The sequence below is a fragment of the Urtica dioica genome, chromosome 11, assembly GCF_054948205.1.
Source record: "Urtica dioica subsp. dioica isolate 48M chromosome 11, U.dioica_male_clone48M_v1_H2, whole genome shotgun sequence".
Lineage (NCBI taxonomy): Eukaryota > Viridiplantae > Streptophyta > Magnoliopsida > Rosales > Urticaceae > Urtica > Urtica dioica.
Window position 1 is genome coordinate 735763 of NC_142766.1, and position 17902 is coordinate 753664.

Sequence of the window (17902 nt, forward strand, 5' to 3'; positions counted from 1 at the left end):
CCACTCAAATCCCGACCCTGTAAGGGTCAGGCTGAAGGCTTGACAGACGGTGGCGTCCGTCTGTCCTTGCATTGTCATCCACGTCTCGTAGTGTTGAATGTGGAAGTTTGGGTCCATATGTCTGTCATAGGGAGGGATGGACGGCAGTTTGAAGTTCCCCACGCAAGGTTGCGCGAGGATTTGAGCGGCGAAGGGAGAGTATGACTCCTCGATCCCTCCATACGGCCTTTGCCTCCCCGATTCCCTCATCTCGATGATTTTGTTTTGGAGGCTCTGAATCATCGTGACCATGTCAAGCCCGTTAGCAAGGCTGACCGCCGGGGCCACGGGAGTCGCTTGTCGGCGCTCGTTGGACGCTTGGTCCCCGACATTGGCCTGAGGTCGGCCGAGAGTTGTGGCGGGGAGCGCGTCCCTCCGAGAGTTGAGCCTCTGGCGGAGATCCTCCCCCCGGGAGTTTCTCTGCGCCGTCAAGCGCTCTCTAAGGTCTACACTTGGCGCGTGGCGGGGCGAGGTCGCCCTTGGTCGGACCGTCCGGTGAGCGCTTCGGCTATCGGCCCCATCGTCCACCAGAGTCGCTCTCTCCTCAGTGAGGGGCCGTGTCCGGCCGCCTCTTAAAATCGAGGGGGCGAGTCCCCGGGAGTGTGACTGTGCCTGTTGTCGCGCCGGGTGCGACGGCCCGGCCAAAGCACCATTGGACCTCTCGGGCCGTGAATGGGCGAGGCTAGGAGTTGCCTCATCGATCCTTGATTCCCCCACGTAGTCAGGGTTGGAGTCGTCTTAGGCGGACCGATCCTCGACGTCGTAGCCGAGGAGGTTGGCGATGAGTGTGCCGTCGACGCCGGGACGGTCTAGGAGCTCCGTGAGCCGCCGAGTCGTGTCCTCTCGGAGCGCGGCCTCGGGGTCTCTCACCGGGTCTTGGGGCTGGCTCTCGTTATCACGAGGTTGCCCTTCAAGACAGTGTGCGAGGCTACGGAGACCGTACCTCGAGCTCGTCGCTCGAGTGCCCGCGGAGGCAGTGGGAATGTGACTCATCTTTCGAGAGTCGTAGGTGTAGGGAGAGTGAGGAATGGAAGGGAGAGCGTGCTAAGGTCGGTGGCCCCCTCCTTCTAGCGCCAAAATGTTGTCGCTCGTTTTCGGACAACTATTTAGGAGCCCAAACTGGTTAGACCCAACGCCAGACCAAGTGGTCTCACTCCGGCTCGAGCGTGTCGGACTTGGTATTCAAAGTCGTCCCTTAGCTGTGGATGAAGTTCACCTCGTCTCGGTACCTGAAAAGTAGTAGAGAACACGTGAACTACAAAGGGAAAACAGAGGGATTGCCTCTGTTTACCTCTCCAACGCTCAACATTAGTAGGGTTGAGGTAGAATGTAGAGGGTTTAGGTGTTTAGAGGCCGAGACTTGAGAGAAACGAGCGAGGTACGAGTTCGACAGCATTTTAGTACTCAAATTCGGATTACCTGGACCAGGGGAGGGACCCCGGTATTTATAGGCGACCAAGGGGCGTTTTGAGCATCCCCTTGGCCGAGGGCCGGCTCTGAGCCGGCCGTGTGGCGAGGGCCGGCTCTGAGTCGGCCGTGTGGCGAGGGTCGGCTCTGAGTCGGTCGTGTGGCGAGGGCCGGCTCTGAGTCGGCCGTGTGGCGAGGGCCGGCTCTGAGTCGGCCGTGTGGCGAGGTCCGGCTCTGAGTCGGCCGTGTGGCGAGGGCCGGCTCTGAGTCGGCCGTGTGGCGAGGGCCGGCTCGGAGTTGGCCGTGTGGCGAGCGCCGGCTCTGAGTCGGTCGTGCGTCGGGGGAGTTCTAGGATGGCCGCTATCACAGCCGTCATCGCTTTACCGGGCCGGGACCGGTCGATAACAAACGTTTCAACTTTTTATTAATGAATAAGCAATTACAAGCAAGAGTCTTCTGAGACTTTATTACATCAAATGTACAAAATAAAGACTACAACTCTACTTGTGGGCACCATTGACAACAAACTCCCACTTGACTCAAAGAAGATGTGTGTAGTCCTTCATGCCTAATCCCTCTCGATGTTGGTCGAAGACCTTGTTCGTTAGGGCCTTGGTGAATGGATCTGCTAGGTTGTCCACCGTTGAGATCTTCTTCACTTCCACGTCTCCGCGATGCACGATCTCTCGAATCAAATGGTATTTCCTCTCAATATGTTTAGAGCGGTTATGGCTTCGAGGTTCCTTTGAGTTAGCGACAGCCCCACTATTATCACAATAAAGGGTCATGGGCTCGTCGACGTTTGGAACAACTTCCAAATACTTAAGGAATTTTCTAAGCCATGTAGCCTCTTTGGATGCTTCACAAGCAGCCACATATTCTGCTTCCATTGTGGAGTCAGCAATGCAAGATTGCTTAATACTCCTCCACACAACAGCTCCACCATTAAGGATGAACACAGATCCCGAAGTGGATTTCGTGGAATCCTTATCCGCTTGAAAATCGAAGTCGGTATGTCCCGTCATAGTCAGGTCAGTACCTGAGTATGTAAGCATCAAGTTCCTAGTTCTTCGAAGATACTTAAGAACATGCTTAACAGCAATCCAGTGCTCGGGTTCAGGGTTGGATTGGAAACGGCTAACTACGCCAACGTCGAAACATATATTAGGTCTAGTGCAGAGCATAGCATACATGAGGCTTCCTACGGCAGATGCGTAAGAAATTTTCCTCATGTCTTCAATCTCTTGTGCAGTCTTGGGAGACTAGTCCTTAGAGTGTGAGACTCCATGCCTAAAGGGTGTTTGGCCCTTCTTGGAGTCTTGCATCGAGAAGCGATCCATTACCTTATCAATGTAAGATGCTTGAGAGAGTGACAGGGTCCGGTTTTTCCGATCTCAAAAGATTTGGATCCCCAGAATGTACGTGGCTTCTCCTAGATCCTTCATGTCGAATTGCTTTGCTAACCAGAAACACAACTTTGCCTTCGTGTATTAACTTGTAAACACAAGGTTCATCTATTGACTGTTCAAAGCCGAAGCTTTTCACAGTTTCATCGAATATAATATTCCATGACCTAGAAGCTTGCTTTAGTCCATAAATGGACTTAAGTAACTCACAAACCTTGGTCTCTTGACCTTCTTCCACGAAACCATCTGGTTGAGCCATATAAATACGCTCATCAAGATTGCCATTCAGGAAGGCCGTCTTGACATCCATTTGCCAGATCTCATAGTCGAGAGCAGCAGCTATGGATAGAAGTATGCGTATGGATTTAAGCATCGCAACTGGCGAGAAGGTTTCTTCATAGTCAATCCCTTCTTGTTGGGTATAACCCTTAGCCACTAGTCGTGCTTTGAACGTCTCGACGTTTCCATCGAGACCCTTTTTCTTCTTGTATATCCACTTACACCCTACGGGTTTAATCCCTTCAGGAAGGTCTACAAGTTTCCAGACTTTGTTGACATACATCGAGTGCATTTCAACTTTCATGGCGTCAAGCCAAAGGTTTGATTCAGAACAAGCCATCGCTTGGCTATAGGAAACAGGGTCATCCATTTCGGAGACGGCTACGAGAGAGTCTCCATAGGACATGTACCTGTCAGGCTTTTGAGTAGCCCTCCCAAGACGTCGAAGTACTACTTGACGAGATTCTAAAGAGTTAGGTTGTGTTTCAGTTGGGGTAAGAACAGTTCTTACAGATGAGGTAGAAGCTTCCTCACCCAACTTTTCTTCAAGCACAATTTTGCTTATAGGTTTTGCATCCTTCATAAAGTCCTCCTCAAGGAAATGAGCATTCGTGCTAACGAAAGTCTTATCGTCCTCGGGACTATAGAATGTGAAACCTTTGGGTTTCTTTGGATATCCCACGATCAGACACAATTCTGACCTACTAGCCAACTTGCTAGTCTTTTGCCTCAGCACGTGTGTTGGGCAACCCCAAATTTTTATGCGGCCAAGATTTACTTTACAGCCAGTCCATCGTTCATAAGGAGTACCAGGAACCGTTTTGGACGGAACTTGGTTCAGAATGTAAGCGGCTGTTTCGAGGGCATATCCCCAAAAGGAAAGAGGGAGTGATGAGTAACTCATCATTGATCTAACCATCTCCACAAGAGTTTAGTTTCTTCTCTCTGACACTCCGTTTTGTTGATGTGTGCCAGGTGCGGTAAGCTGAGAAGCGATACCTTCTTCTTTAAGAAAGTCATCGAACTCTCCAGACATATACTCACCACCTTGATCAGATCGAAGGGTTATGATCACTTTGCCAGTTTGCTTTTCCACTAAAGCCCTAAAGACCTTAAATACGTTAAAGGTCTCGGATTTGTTTTTGAGCAAATACACAAAACCATATCGCGAGTAATCATCGGTGAAGGTAACGAAGTATTCGTATCCTCCATGTGCCTGTTGGTTGAGCGGACCACATACATCAGAATGTACTAGTTCCAGCAACTCAGTGGCTCTTCGACCCTTATCGGAGAAAGGTCGCTTAGTCATTTTTCCTTCTATGCAGGATTCACAAGTAGGTAGTGACCCTATTGCAGAGGCTTGGAGTGGACCATCTGATCACGCACAAATTGTGCAATCGCTAAGCGGTCGTTGGTAGCACAAAGAAAGCGGAGTCGTATCCACGAGGAGGCTGAAACTGAAAATGAAAACTAAAACCAGACGTGAAGTGGTAAATGAAATATAAAAATGAAGAAGATTGTTTTAGAGATTAAAAGGTTTACAAAATCAATGAGAGGAAAACACAAGGCGTCGGGTTACTCAATTGCTCCGTTTACCAATTACCAATACGGTTCCACACTTATAACTCAATTACAAGTTTCACATCCCAAACAAGTAATCGGAAAATCAACATTAAGATCAACCAAAAAACTCATGTATTAATTTAAGAACAACCTCTTTTAATTAAAACCGTGAATAAAATCTCGTTGACTAAACCAAAACGACTATATATCAAAGTGATTATAACGCAGTAAAGAATTAGTCTAACACAATAATATTCTTTTCGCAAATTTCATAGGCAATCCCTAAACTTACAATATATCGAATCGACAGAATTGTAATAAAAGAAAAGCAACGAAATAAGTGTTATAAGAAATTAATACTCTTTAAAAATCACATAAATCAAGCATGACTAAATTCATATGAAAAATAAAAGAGTATAATTTTATGAGAGAAGAAAAGAGTTTGATTCATAAATAAATTAAACATTAAAGCACCACAAGTGAAACCATAATCGGTTAGGTAAACTTACACAATTGAGATCACCCTTAGCCTTGCTAGAAACTTAGCCAAGAACACAACTCATTCTCACAAAATTCTAGAGAAAATATGAGAGAATAAAATGGTATTATTTAACTAGTTTTCGGAATAAAATATATGGTGTCCAAAAACTAAACCAAAGCCTCTTATTTATAATGTTTTAGAGGTGGCAAAATAAAGGGAAACTAAAATAAAGTGGAAACTAAATATTACACGCATAAATGGTGATTCTCGGAATTAAAAGGGGATTATTTGAGCTGATGCACGAGAATCTACTGGCAGAGGGGAATTCTTTAGCTTTGTAGTCATCTCCGCCATGTGTCGTGCATTCATTTGTTGATGTAGAAGAGAATTGACGAGTGGCATAAGCTGATTGGGTGACGAAATACATACTTTCATGAGGGAGAGATAGTGTTCACACCAAAATGATTTGTTTTTGGCAAGTGGGCGTGCACAATTCTCTAGCTAGAGAAATTTCTTATTTTCTTCATGACTTTCTTTGCCACTTGTCCCAATATGATTTGTTCTTGACAAACAATGGACACATGTCGATGTTCCCTTTAATGAGAGGATGTTGATAATGTTGACTAAAGGATCTCCAGTTATCCACGTTGATTGAAGAAGAATTTGGCAGATCTCAATTCCATATTTAGCTTTTAATCCACTGCTAATCCTACGAGACAAAATATATCAAATAAAATATTTGTAACTTTAAATTTCTCCAAACCAAATATTCTCTAATAAAATTATAATTGATGAAAATCAAGAAAATATTTGGATTATTTTTAATAAATATTAACAATGTAGCACAAAAATAGTACACTTTCATGCACTTATCACAACATCCAACCAGCTTATTGCTAGTCTCTAGCAATTCAAGCGAAGAATAATCATGTCATAGAAAATATTTACAACGTTGCCTGAACATTTCAATCAAGGAGTTTATTAAGCATCAAAACTACTATCGAAATTATTTCGGCTATAACTACAGAGTGTGTGTATGTGTGTGTCTCAAACCAATCATTTTACCACAATGCTTGATACAAAACAACTTTGAACAGCCCTCAAGTGTCGGTCTCGACTTCACTAATCCTCACGGGTATTGATTGTTTTATGTGTAGGCTAGGATTCTCTCTTGTGAAGTCGGAAATGAAAGATGACACTCAAAATATGGGAGAAGCTATTTTAGGACAGACATGCAAACTAAAATTGATCACAAGATAGGAAAATCAACCGTTAAGAGCCTTCCCCCAATCATACCACCAATCCAATATTGAGATTTCTTCGAGACTAAATATGGATATATGTAGAAAAGATCTAAGAGCCAATATAAGAAGAAGAGAAGATGACATGAAGAAGATGAGAAGATTGGATATTATGAAGAAAATAAGAGAGAGAGAGAGAGAGAGAGAGAGAGAGAGAGAGAGAGAGAGGAAGAGAGAGAAATATTACAAAGAAGAATAAGAAAGACTAAATAATTCATCACTTTTTTTTTTCTTGCTTTTTTTTTCTTTTTTGATTTTTTTTTTTTTTTGCTTTTTTTTTTTTTTGCTCTCTCTTTTTGTTGTTGTTGTTTTTTTTAATGAGACAAACAAATATAAAATAAAAGAAGACGATTTATACGGAGTAGAGGGTGGAGAAAAAACATAGAGAAAGAAGAATAGAAGAGATAGGAAGAACGAAGAAAAATTGGCTCTAAGAATCAAGTATCCATGTTCAATCAAGAATCATCTCACAAAATATCCAAACAAACCACCAACCATGTAGAGAAGCTCTAAGCAGTGACTAAACCAATTCAAATAATCAATGAAAGTTCGCAAGCTGTTTTCTCATCTCACTTACTCTCATTTATTTATTATGCCTAAACACGAAGGTTTATTTCGGCTAAAATGCATCAAATACCATGGTACCACGAGGGTTTAGTACGAACACACACACAAACTCTGAAAGTCATTTCCTAATAATGAAGATAGCAAAAGTTGATGCAAAATAACCTAATCAATCTCATATTCATGCAAAATCATAAACATTTCCACAAACGGAGACTATATCTAAGCATGAATGCAAAAGACTAAGCATGAATGAGTTAGCAACCACCCCCAACCAAAATCAGACAGTGTCCTCAATGTCACAAAATATGGAAAATGTAAAGAGTAGGGATTTGAGTACACCTGGGTAGCGACCAATACCAAAAACAGCTCATCATGTGTGTGAATATCTGAGAATGCGCAAAGTGATAACTAAAAAAAAGAGAAAATAATAAAAAAAAAAAAAAAATATAATACAAAAGGATACAATGAGGTACAAGAAGACTACTCGGACGGGTATACCGGAGCCACTAGAGTGATCTCTTCAGGCTCGGGCAACCGCTCAATATAGTGCTTCAATCGCTGGCCATTGACTTTGAATGTTCTCCCATCACTTGGATCTTGAATTTCAACTGCACCGTGGGGAAATACTCTTTGAACTACATATGGGCCAGTCTACCGGGACCTCAACTTCCCAGGGTGGAGATGCAGACGGGAGTCATAAAGATGAACTCGCTGATTCGGCTCAAAATTCTTTCTCAATATTTGCTTGTCATGAGCCGCTTTCATTCTTGCCTTGTAGATCTTTGAGTTGTCGTACGCGTCGTTTCGTAGCTCCTCTAATTCGACCAATTGGAGCTTTCTGTTAATGCTTGCTGCACCGATATCAAAGTTTAGGGCTTTGGTGGCCCAATATGCTTTGTGTTCCAACTCGACGGGTAGATGACAAGCCTTTCCATAAACTAGCCTATAGGGAGACATCCCGAGGGGGGATTTGTAAGCGGTCCGATATGCCCAGAGTGCGTCAGTCAGTCGTAAAGACCAATCTTTGCGATCCGGGTTGACCGTCTTTTCCAAGATCTGTTTGATCTCCTTATTAGCAAGTTCAGCTTGTCCGTTTGTCTGTGGGTGGTAGGCCGTTGAAACCTTGTGGATTACCCCATACTTTTGCATCAATGCCTTGAAAGATCGGTTGCAAAAATGAGTACCTTGATCACTGATGATTGCACGAGGGGTACCAAACCTTGATAACACATTCTCTTTTAAGAACTTTATGACTGGTGCATTGTCATTGGTACGACACGGTACGGCTTCCACCCATTTTGAGACGTAGTCAACAGCAAGTAGAATGTAGAGGTAGCCAGAAGACGGTGGAAATGGCCCCATGAAGTCTATCCCCCAACAATCAAATATTTCTATCACAAGAATCGGGGTCAAGGGCATCATGTGACGACGAGAAAGGGCTCCCAACTTCTGACATCTCTCACATGAACGGCAATAACGATCGGTGTCCTTGAACAAAGTAGGCTAATAAAGACCACACTGTAAGACTTTCGAGGCAGTCTTCTTCATAGAAAAATGACCACCACAAGCTTCATTATGGCAAAAGTTCAAGACACTGGACAGCTCATCATCTGGAATGCATCGTCTCATGATCTGGTCAGGACAATACTTGTGGAGATATGGATCATCATAGTAGAACTTCCGAACTTCGACCAGAAACTTGCGTTTATCTTGGGCACTCCAATCAGATGGGATTTCATTTGTCACCAAGTAGTTGACAATATGAGCATACCATGGCATTTTGGTGACAGAGAAAAGGTGTTCATCAGGGAAGTTGTCATTAATGGCGGGACCCTCGGGGAGGTGGTTAAACTCAAGCCGAGACAAATGGTCTGCCACAACATTCTCAACTCCTTTCTTGTCCTTGATCGTTATGTCAAATTCCTGCAACAGAAGGATCCACCTAATAAGACGCGCCTTAGCATCCTTTTTGGAGAGAAGGTACTTAAGGGCTGCATGATCTGTGAAAATCGTGATAGGTGAACCAATCAGGTAAGCACGGAACTTTTCAAGTGCGAAGACCACAGCAAGCAATTCCTTTTCAGTGGTAGTGTAGTTCATTTGGGCACTATTAAGTGTCTTGCTTGCATAGTACACTACAAAGGGCTTTCTGTCCCTCCTTTGACCTAGAACGGCCCCCAATGCAAAATTACTTGCGTCACACATACTCTCAAATGGTAAGTTCCAATCAGGTGGCTGAATGATGGGGGTAGAAGTCAGCTTGGCGACGAGAGTACGAAATGCGTCCTCACATTGTTGTGTCCAATCAAACGTGGCTTCCTTTTCTAAGAGGTTGCATAGTGGTCGAGATATAGTTGAAAAATTTTGTATTAACCTCCGATAGAATCCGGCATGCCCAAGAAAAGAACGAATGTCCTTCACAGTCTTTGGGGGCAGCAACTTTGAAATGAACTCAATTTTGGATTGATCAACCTCAATTCCTCGTTCAGAAACAATGTGCCCCAGAACAATGCCAGATGAAACCATGAAATGACACTTTTCCTAGTTGAGCACAAGACCTTTCTCGATGCACCTTTGAAGAACAGCTAGTAGGTTGGATATGCATGCATCGAATGAATCTCCAAAGACGGTTATATCATCCATGAATACTTCCATACATTTTTTGATCGTGTCGCTAAACATACTCATCATGCACCTTTGAAATGTGGCAGGGGCATTGCAGAGGCCAAACGGCATACGCCGAAAAGCAAATGTTCCAAAAGGACATGTGAATGTGGTCTTATCCTGGTCTTCTAAAGCAATCTCTATCTGATAGTAGCCTGAATAACCATCGAGAAAGCAATAGAAATGATGACCTGCGACTCGCTCTAGAATCTGATCGATGAATGGAAGTGGAAAGTGGTCCTTGCGGGTGGTAGCGTTAAGCTTTCGATAGTCAATGCACATACGCCAACCTGTCACGACCTTTGTTGGAACAAGGGCCCCCTTTTCATTTTCAACAACTGTGACTCCTGATTTCTTGGGGACTACTTGTGTTGGGCTAACCCATTTTCTATCCGAGACTGGGTATATGATACCAGCATCCAACAACTTCAAGACTTCTTTCTTGACAACCTCTTTCATTGTGGGATTCAGTCTTCGTTGTGGGTCTCGTCTTGGTATAGCCCCTTCTTCGAGATGAATGTGATGGGAGCAAATTAAAGGGTTGATACCTTTGATATCAGCGATCGCCCAACCCAACGCCTCTTTATGCTCACGTAACGTGTCAATCAAATGTTTCTCTTGTGAAGCATTGAGTTTAGTAAAATATGATAACAGGGAAGGTATCACCAACTCCCAGAAATGCGTGTTTGAGACCCTCGGGAAGTTGAGCGAGTTCGAGTTTTGGGGTCTCTTCATTTGACGGTTTTGGCTTTGTTCTCTCTTTCGGTAGGTCTTCAAAGCGTGGTTGCCAAAACTTAGTTTTTCGGTCTTGCGAGTTTTCAACTATCGCCGAAACATTGGGTGTCTCCTCTTGATCAAAATACTCGAAATCATGAAGAAGATTGGATTCTTCGACGAGTGTGTCTATCATGTAGGTGTGGGCGGACTCGTCTTCATCATGTGGTTGCTTTGCAATGTTGAAGATGTTAACCTCCATAGTCATGTTTCCAAAAGTCATCTTCATGAGGCCATTTCTACAATTGATTAGGGCATTTGCGGTTGCAAGAAAAGGCCTTCCCAAGATGATTGGAATTTTTGACTCGACGTCAACCACCGAATGCGTATCCAAGATCAGAAAATCCACGGGGTAGTAAAATTAATCAATTTGAACCAAGACATCCTCTATTATACCCCGAGGCTTCTTCACAGATCTATCAGCCAGTTGGAGCAGTACAGAAGTAGGTTTGATATCCCCAAGTCCGAGACGCAAGTAAATCGAATATGGCATGAGATTCACGCTTGCGCCAAGGTCTAGCAATGCTTGGCCAAAAAGTTGTGTCCCAATGTAGCATGAGATTGTGGGACAACCAGGATCTTTGTACTTTGGCGGTTTTTTCTGCTCAATTACCGCACTAACTTGCTCTGTTAGGAACACAGTCTTCTTGACATGGTGTCTCCGCTTTACGGTGCATAGGTCTTGATACGAACCTCGATCGACTTGCTCCGAGACCCGATACCCCAATAGCACAGCGACAGATCGTCTACAATTTAGGAACGAAGGTGGATCGAATGACGCCACGGACGGATGCGAATGGCCGTCTGATGAGTCGGGTTTGAACGCCACAAGACTAGTCTTGATAAGTTCGATAAAAGTTCATAAGAACTCAAGAGAACACTCTCATATTTTTTTTTATAAAAATATGGATTCTTTCATTTAGCTTGAAACCTCCTTTAAATAGGAAAATACAAAGCAAATTCGGAGTACATTGTTGCCCTAGTTTAAATGGGCCTACAAAACATTATTTAGGCCTGATAACATTAAAATTAAAAGCCTAACTTAATACCTAACACACATGGGCTTCATTAAGCATAACTAAAGCCCAAAAACACTTTAAAAAGACTCTAACTTCATCTATTATTTTTAACTACGAAAATAACAAATAAATAACTCAAACTGCTTAAAATGACATGAATAAGCTTTCCTTTATTTGCGCCGCCCTTGGCCTCCTGGTTGGGTTTGCTTCTTGCGTCGCTTTTGGCTCTAGCTTTATATTTCTTCCATTCATCTTTGCTTAAGCCATGAAACTCTTCTTTGAAGTCTTCAACTCTTGAATTTGGAATTGGCTCCTTGAAACGCCTTTGTTTCTTTGCATGTGGGATCACATCAGGTCCTTGAGTACTTTGGCATAAGCCGGAACTTGCTTGATCACATCCAACAGAGGAAGATTGACCTTCACTTGTCGTAGATGTTCGAGGATCTCACCTTGATTCTCTAGTGCTTTCCCTTGAGATTTTAGAGCTTGTGGAAATGGGGCTTGCACTTGAATCATTGCGGGTTCCTTTTCTGAGCCATTGTCCTTTTTGGAAGTAGTGGATTTTGTTGGTTGAGGCTCGACTACAGTACCAGCTCGAGTAGTGATGGCATTCACCTCCTTGACCTTGGAGTCCGAGGTTTGTGCCAAATGAATACCCTTCGAGTTTGACTGTGTTTGTGAAGGAAGCTTGCCACGCTCCGAAACAGACAAAGTATTTATCAGGTTAGTGACCTGACTTTTGATCTCCTTATTCTCTTCCATCACTTGCGTGATCATTGCCTCAAACCTTTGGTTTGTTTTCCCTTGAGCCTCTATAAATGCGTGCAAGGTGTCTTCGATGGGCCTTCGTGGTGCTTGCGCTTGTTGAGGTGCTGAGTACACTCGTGATGATTGTTGTTGTTGTTGGTCGGGCTTCCGCTGGTTTCCATGTGATGGCGCATTGTTATTGTTCCTCCAACTGAAATTTGGGTGGTTCCTCCATCCAGGATTGTAAGATTCAGAGTAGGGTGAATAAGGTTTATTGTAATTCCCAAGGGCATTACATTGCTCCTCGTACACCCTTCTCATTTCAGCATATGATGCACAATCCTGAGGTTGGTGATCCACAGACAAAGCATACATTTTGGACTTCAGCTTGTGCGACCGAATGGATTCCTCTACCATTTTGGGACTTGAGGACCTCCAATTGCCTAGTTAAATTCTCAACTTAGGCTTTAAGGTTGTCCTCCTCCTTTAATTGGTATACTCCAACTGGTCGGGACCTATTAGTGCTTTCAGTGGGATTTGGCTCGGTCCAAGCGTCAGTCATTTCAGCTAGCTCGTTGAGGTATTCAATTGCTTCATCGGGATCTTTGTTCAAGAATTGTCCATTGCACATAGACTGGATTGACTTGCGTTCATCACCAATAAGACCATCATAGAAGTAACTCACGAGGCGCCAACTCTCAAAGCCATGGTGTGGGCACATATTCAACAGAACTTTAAATCTATCCCAAGCCTGGCGAAGTGATTCACCGGCTTTCTGGTTAAACATTGAGATCTATCGCTTTAGACCGTTAGTCTTATGGTTGGGGAAAAACTTGTTGAAAAACAACGTAGTCATCTCCTCCCAGGTTCCAATAGACTTTGGTCTTAGAGAGTATAACCAGCTCTTCGCTTTGTCCTTGAGGGAAAATGGGAAGAATTTCAACCTCATGATGCTAGCGACATCTGGGCGGCTATAGAAAGTTGCCACTGCCTCCTCGAATTCTCGAACATGCACATATGGATTCTCGTTTTCTAGCCCATGAAAGGTTGGCAGAAGTTGGATCATGCCAGGCTTGAACTCGTGATTTGGCGCGTTAAGATTGAAGATGATGCATGATGGGACTGCAGTTCGCGCCGGATGCAAGTACTCGTAAAAGGTTTTGACATGATTGTCCTCTATGTGTGCCATTGGGTTGAAGAAATTGTTTGGCAATGAGATTGGAGAAGATGGATGGGAAGAAGAAGAAGTGGAAGTTGACGAGACATACAGAGACTTGGGTGTTTCTTGAATATGGTCAAGGTCTTCGTTGGGTTTCTTAGCAAAACGACCTAGTTCGTCTCTAAATTGGGTCATTCACTTGTTTTTTTTTTAATTTTTTTTTGTTTGAGGATAAATATGTAGTAGTATGAATGGGTACTAAGAATGTTCCCAGGCCAACTGGAAAGGTTACTATGATCCCACTTTAGACCCAAGCCTTTCTAGACAGAACTCCCCGAGGTTCCCAGGCTAGCTTGGAGGAGATTGCAAAGTAAACCTTATTTAGCAACCAGTCTTTCTAGACAGAAGCAGAACAAGACTCAATATTTTCCACCACACACTACGCATATACCCGTCAATTTTTTTTATTATTTTTTTAAACCTAGTAAAATGAGTCTAAAAGAAATTACCAAAATTAGTAAAACTAAATCTAACAAAAATAAAAGGAAGATTCTATGAATAAAACTAAAAGGGAAAAAGAAATAAAAGAAAAGATCACTATCTATAACTATTTTAATTAAGAAAGAAAAAAAAAACAGAATATAAACCTAAGATATAACTATCAACGTGAGAACAATTTAACAGCAATGAAATCAAACTATTCTATAGTGATATGCTAAAATCTGAAAAGGAAAAAAAAAAAAACAAAACATGCAAGGCAATTTTTTATTTATTTAGCGTAGTAAAAAATAATGAAAGGAAATACCTACCTCTTGTCGTTTAATTCAAGAATTCAATTGTCGCACCTCTCCGGCAACGGCGCCAAAATTTGATCACGCCCAAATTGTGCAATCGCCAAGCTGTCGTTGGTAGCACAAAGAAAGCGGAGTCGTATCCACGAGGAGGCTAAAACTGAAAATGAAAACTAAAACCAAACGTTAAGTGGTAAATGAAATATAAAAATGAAGAAGATTGTTTTAGAGATTAAAAGGTTTACAAAATCAATGAGAGGAAAACATAAGGCGTCGGGTTACTCAATTGCTCCGTTTACCAATTACCAATACGGTTCCACACTTATAACTCAATTACAAGTTTCACATCCCAAACAAGTAATCGGAAAATCAACATTAAGATCAACCAAAAAACTCATGTATTAATTTAAGAACAAACTCTTTCAATTAAAACCGTGAATGTTGATAATGTTGACTAAACCAAAACGACGATATATCAAAGTGATTATAACGCAGTAAAGAATTAGTCTAACACAATAATATTCTTTTCGCAAATTTCATAGGCAATCCCTAAACTTACAATATATCGAATCGACAGAATTGTAATAAAAGAAAAGTAACGAAATAAGTGTTTTAAGAAATTGATACTCTTTAAAAATCACATAAATCAAGCATGATTAAATTCATATGAAAAATAAAAGAGTATAATTTTATGAGAGAAGAAAAGAGTTTGATTCATAAATAAATTAAACATTAAAGCACAACAAGTGGAACCATAATCGGTTAGGTAAACTTACACAATTGAGATCACCCTTAGCCTTGCTAGAAACTTAACCAAGAACACAACTCATTCTCACAAAATTCTAGAGAAAATATGAGAGAATACAAGGGTATTATTTAACTAATTTTCGGAATAAAATATATGGTGTCCAAAAACTAAACCAAAGCCTCTTATTTATAATGTTTTAGAGGTGGCAAAATAAAAGAAAACTAAAATAAAGTGGAAACTAAATATTACACGCATAAATGGTGATTCTCGGAATTAAAAGGGGATTATTTGAGCTGATGCACGAGAATCTACTGGCAGAGGGGAATTCTTTAGCTTTGTAGTCATCTCCGCCATGTGTCGTCCATTCATTTGTTGATGTAGAAGAGAATTGACGAGTGGCATAAGCTGATTGGGTGACGAAATACATACTTTCATGAGGGAGAGATAGTGTTCACACCAAAATGATTTGTTTTTGGCAAGTGGGCGTGCACAATTCTCTAGCTAGAGAAATTTCCTATTTTCTTCATGACTTTCTTTGCCACTTGTCCCAATATGATTTGTTCTTGACAAACAATGGACACATGTCGATCTTCCCTTTAATGAGAGGATGTTGATGATGTTGACGAAAGGATCTCCAGTTATCCACGTTGATTGAAGAAGAATTTGGCAGATCTCAATTCCATATTTAGCTTTTATTCCACTGCTAATCCTACGAGACAAAATATATCAAATAAAATATTTGTAAGTTTAAATTTCTCCAAACCAAATATTCTCTAATAAAATTATAATTGATGAAAATCAAGAAAATATTTGGATTATTTTTAATAAATATTAACAATGTAGCACAAAAATAGTACACTTTCATGCACTAATCACTATCCCTCACAAGTCTCTTAATCCTATCTAGACTGATATGACCAAGTCTTAAGTCCCAAAGTTATGTTGATTTTGTTAGATCGGAGGATTCAGAAAGTTTGATACTCTTTGGCTCCTTAATTAGATCGTCATCTATTTCGGTGTCTAAAAGAGAAGGTTGAGTGGGATAAATGTAAAAAAGAGCATTCTTCATACATGCATCAGTGACTAAAGAATTATCAGGAAACGAAATACGAATTCCATTCTTAATGAACTTTAAACAATAATCTTGCTCAAGAAGACGAGCAACGGATATTAAGTTCTTCCCAAAGGTAGGAACAAAATAAACATTATTCAAGTTTAAAGTGCGGTCTTCAAAAGACAGCGTCACGTATCCCACAGCCTTCACAGACACCAGGCTCCCATCACCCCATTTGAAACAGAACTCGCCTTCCTCTAAGCTTTTGGTTTTCTTGAAACCATTCAAGGAACGACAAATATGGTTAGTAGCAGCGGAGTCAAGAATCCATGTTGATACATTATCAGCTACTAAGCATGCTTCGGTAACTAGTATAATACTATGTTCCTTTGCTTTGAGATAGGCAGGACAGTTCCGATACGAACCTCGGCCGACTAAGCTCCGAGACCCGATACCCCAATAGCACAGCGACGGATCGTCTACAATTTAGGAACGAAGGTGGATCGAATGACGCCACGGACAGATGCGAATGGCCGCCTGATGAGTCGGTCTCGAACTCTTACACGCACCGCTTTGTAAGAAACCCGAGTAGTTCTAAACGAACCAAAGAGAGAATGAAATCCTCACAGAAAAGTGTTTAACTTGAAATTAGATTGTGTCCCTTCCATTCAGCCTAAAGGCTTAATTTATAGAGTTTACAAAGGCAAATTCGCAGCTCCATGGGCCCCATAACCTAATAAGCCCATTTAGCCTTATTTAAGCACTAATAAACATAAAAACAAAGGACCAGCCCAATACTAACATATATGGGCGTTTAAAATAACATGTCTTGGGCCAAATAACATAAACTGAAAAATAGAAAAATAGGAATAGTCCAACTAATTCAATTCAGCCCAAATAACGTTCTTCATTGGTGTTTCTTGGCTTCCTTGAATCCTCTCCTTTGCGAGCTTGTTCCCTTCTTCATCTTGGAGCTTGATGATCAGATTGTTAAGCTCCTCCTTGAATCTCCTTGCTCGAGCTCTCGTCACGGGTCCTTCCGGCACTTGGTATTTTGCTTGCGGCTCCTTTTGGGGCATGTCCTCATCATTCCCCTCGTCTTGAAAAGGATTTGCCCTCAAATCATGATCTGCATCAAATGGAGATAAGTCAGTCACATTGAATGTAGCACTAACATTATACTCAGCTGGAAGATCCAATTTGTAGGCATTATCGTTGATCCTGCGAATAACTTGGAATGGTCCATCGCCACGCGGCTGTAGTTTGGACTTGCGTTGCTCCGGAAAATGCTCCTTGCGCATATGTAACCAGACCCAATCACCAGGTTCGAAAATCACTCTCTTGCGGCCCTTGTTGGCTTGCTGCGCATACTGCTCCGTTCTTCGCTCAATGTTGAGTCGTGCCCTCTCGTGAAGCTGCTTAACAAGCTTTGCTTTCTGTTCACCATCTAAATTCACATGCTCAGACATAGGAATAAGAGATAAATCCAACAGCGTTAGTGGGTTAAAACCATAGACAATCTCAAAGGGTGAGAACTTAGTAGATGAATGAATAGCGCGGTTATAAGCAAACTCAACATGTGGTACACAATCTTCTCAAGTTTTGATATTCTTCTTAATTATTGCCCTCAACAAAGTCGACAAGGTCCTATTATCGGACTTGTGAGGTCTCTTCTTAGTTCCAGAGGCGGAGGCTTTTTGCTCAGTAGCATTTGCCTCTCCTTGATTCCTCTTTCTCCTAGTGAGACCTACAGCAGTGTGAAGTTCCTTCATAAGCTTGGTAACAGTGTACTCTAGCTTGTTTATGGAGTAGTTCATCTTGGAGGTATCAAGAGATGCGGGGAGAGTTTCTAAGATCATATCTATGACACTCTTCCCATCAATCTCAGATCCTAGGATTTCCA

At 42.1% G+C, this 17902-nt stretch overlaps 1 non-coding gene and 1 pseudogene across 1 annotated transcript; one reads left to right on the forward strand and one right to left on the reverse strand.

The window, feature by feature from the left end:
- The window catches only part of LOC149380608 (uncharacterized), a 29228-nt pseudogene extending 16564 nt beyond the window's left edge, over positions 1-12664 (reverse strand).
- A 284-nt stretch (positions 12665-12948) lies between these two features.
- LOC149380609 (small nucleolar RNA R71) lies at positions 12949-13055 on the forward strand. The gene has a single exon (XR_016294000.1). It is a non-coding gene; the product is annotated as a small nucleolar RNA R71 (small nucleolar RNA).
- Positions 13056-17902: the final 4847 nt, after the last annotated feature.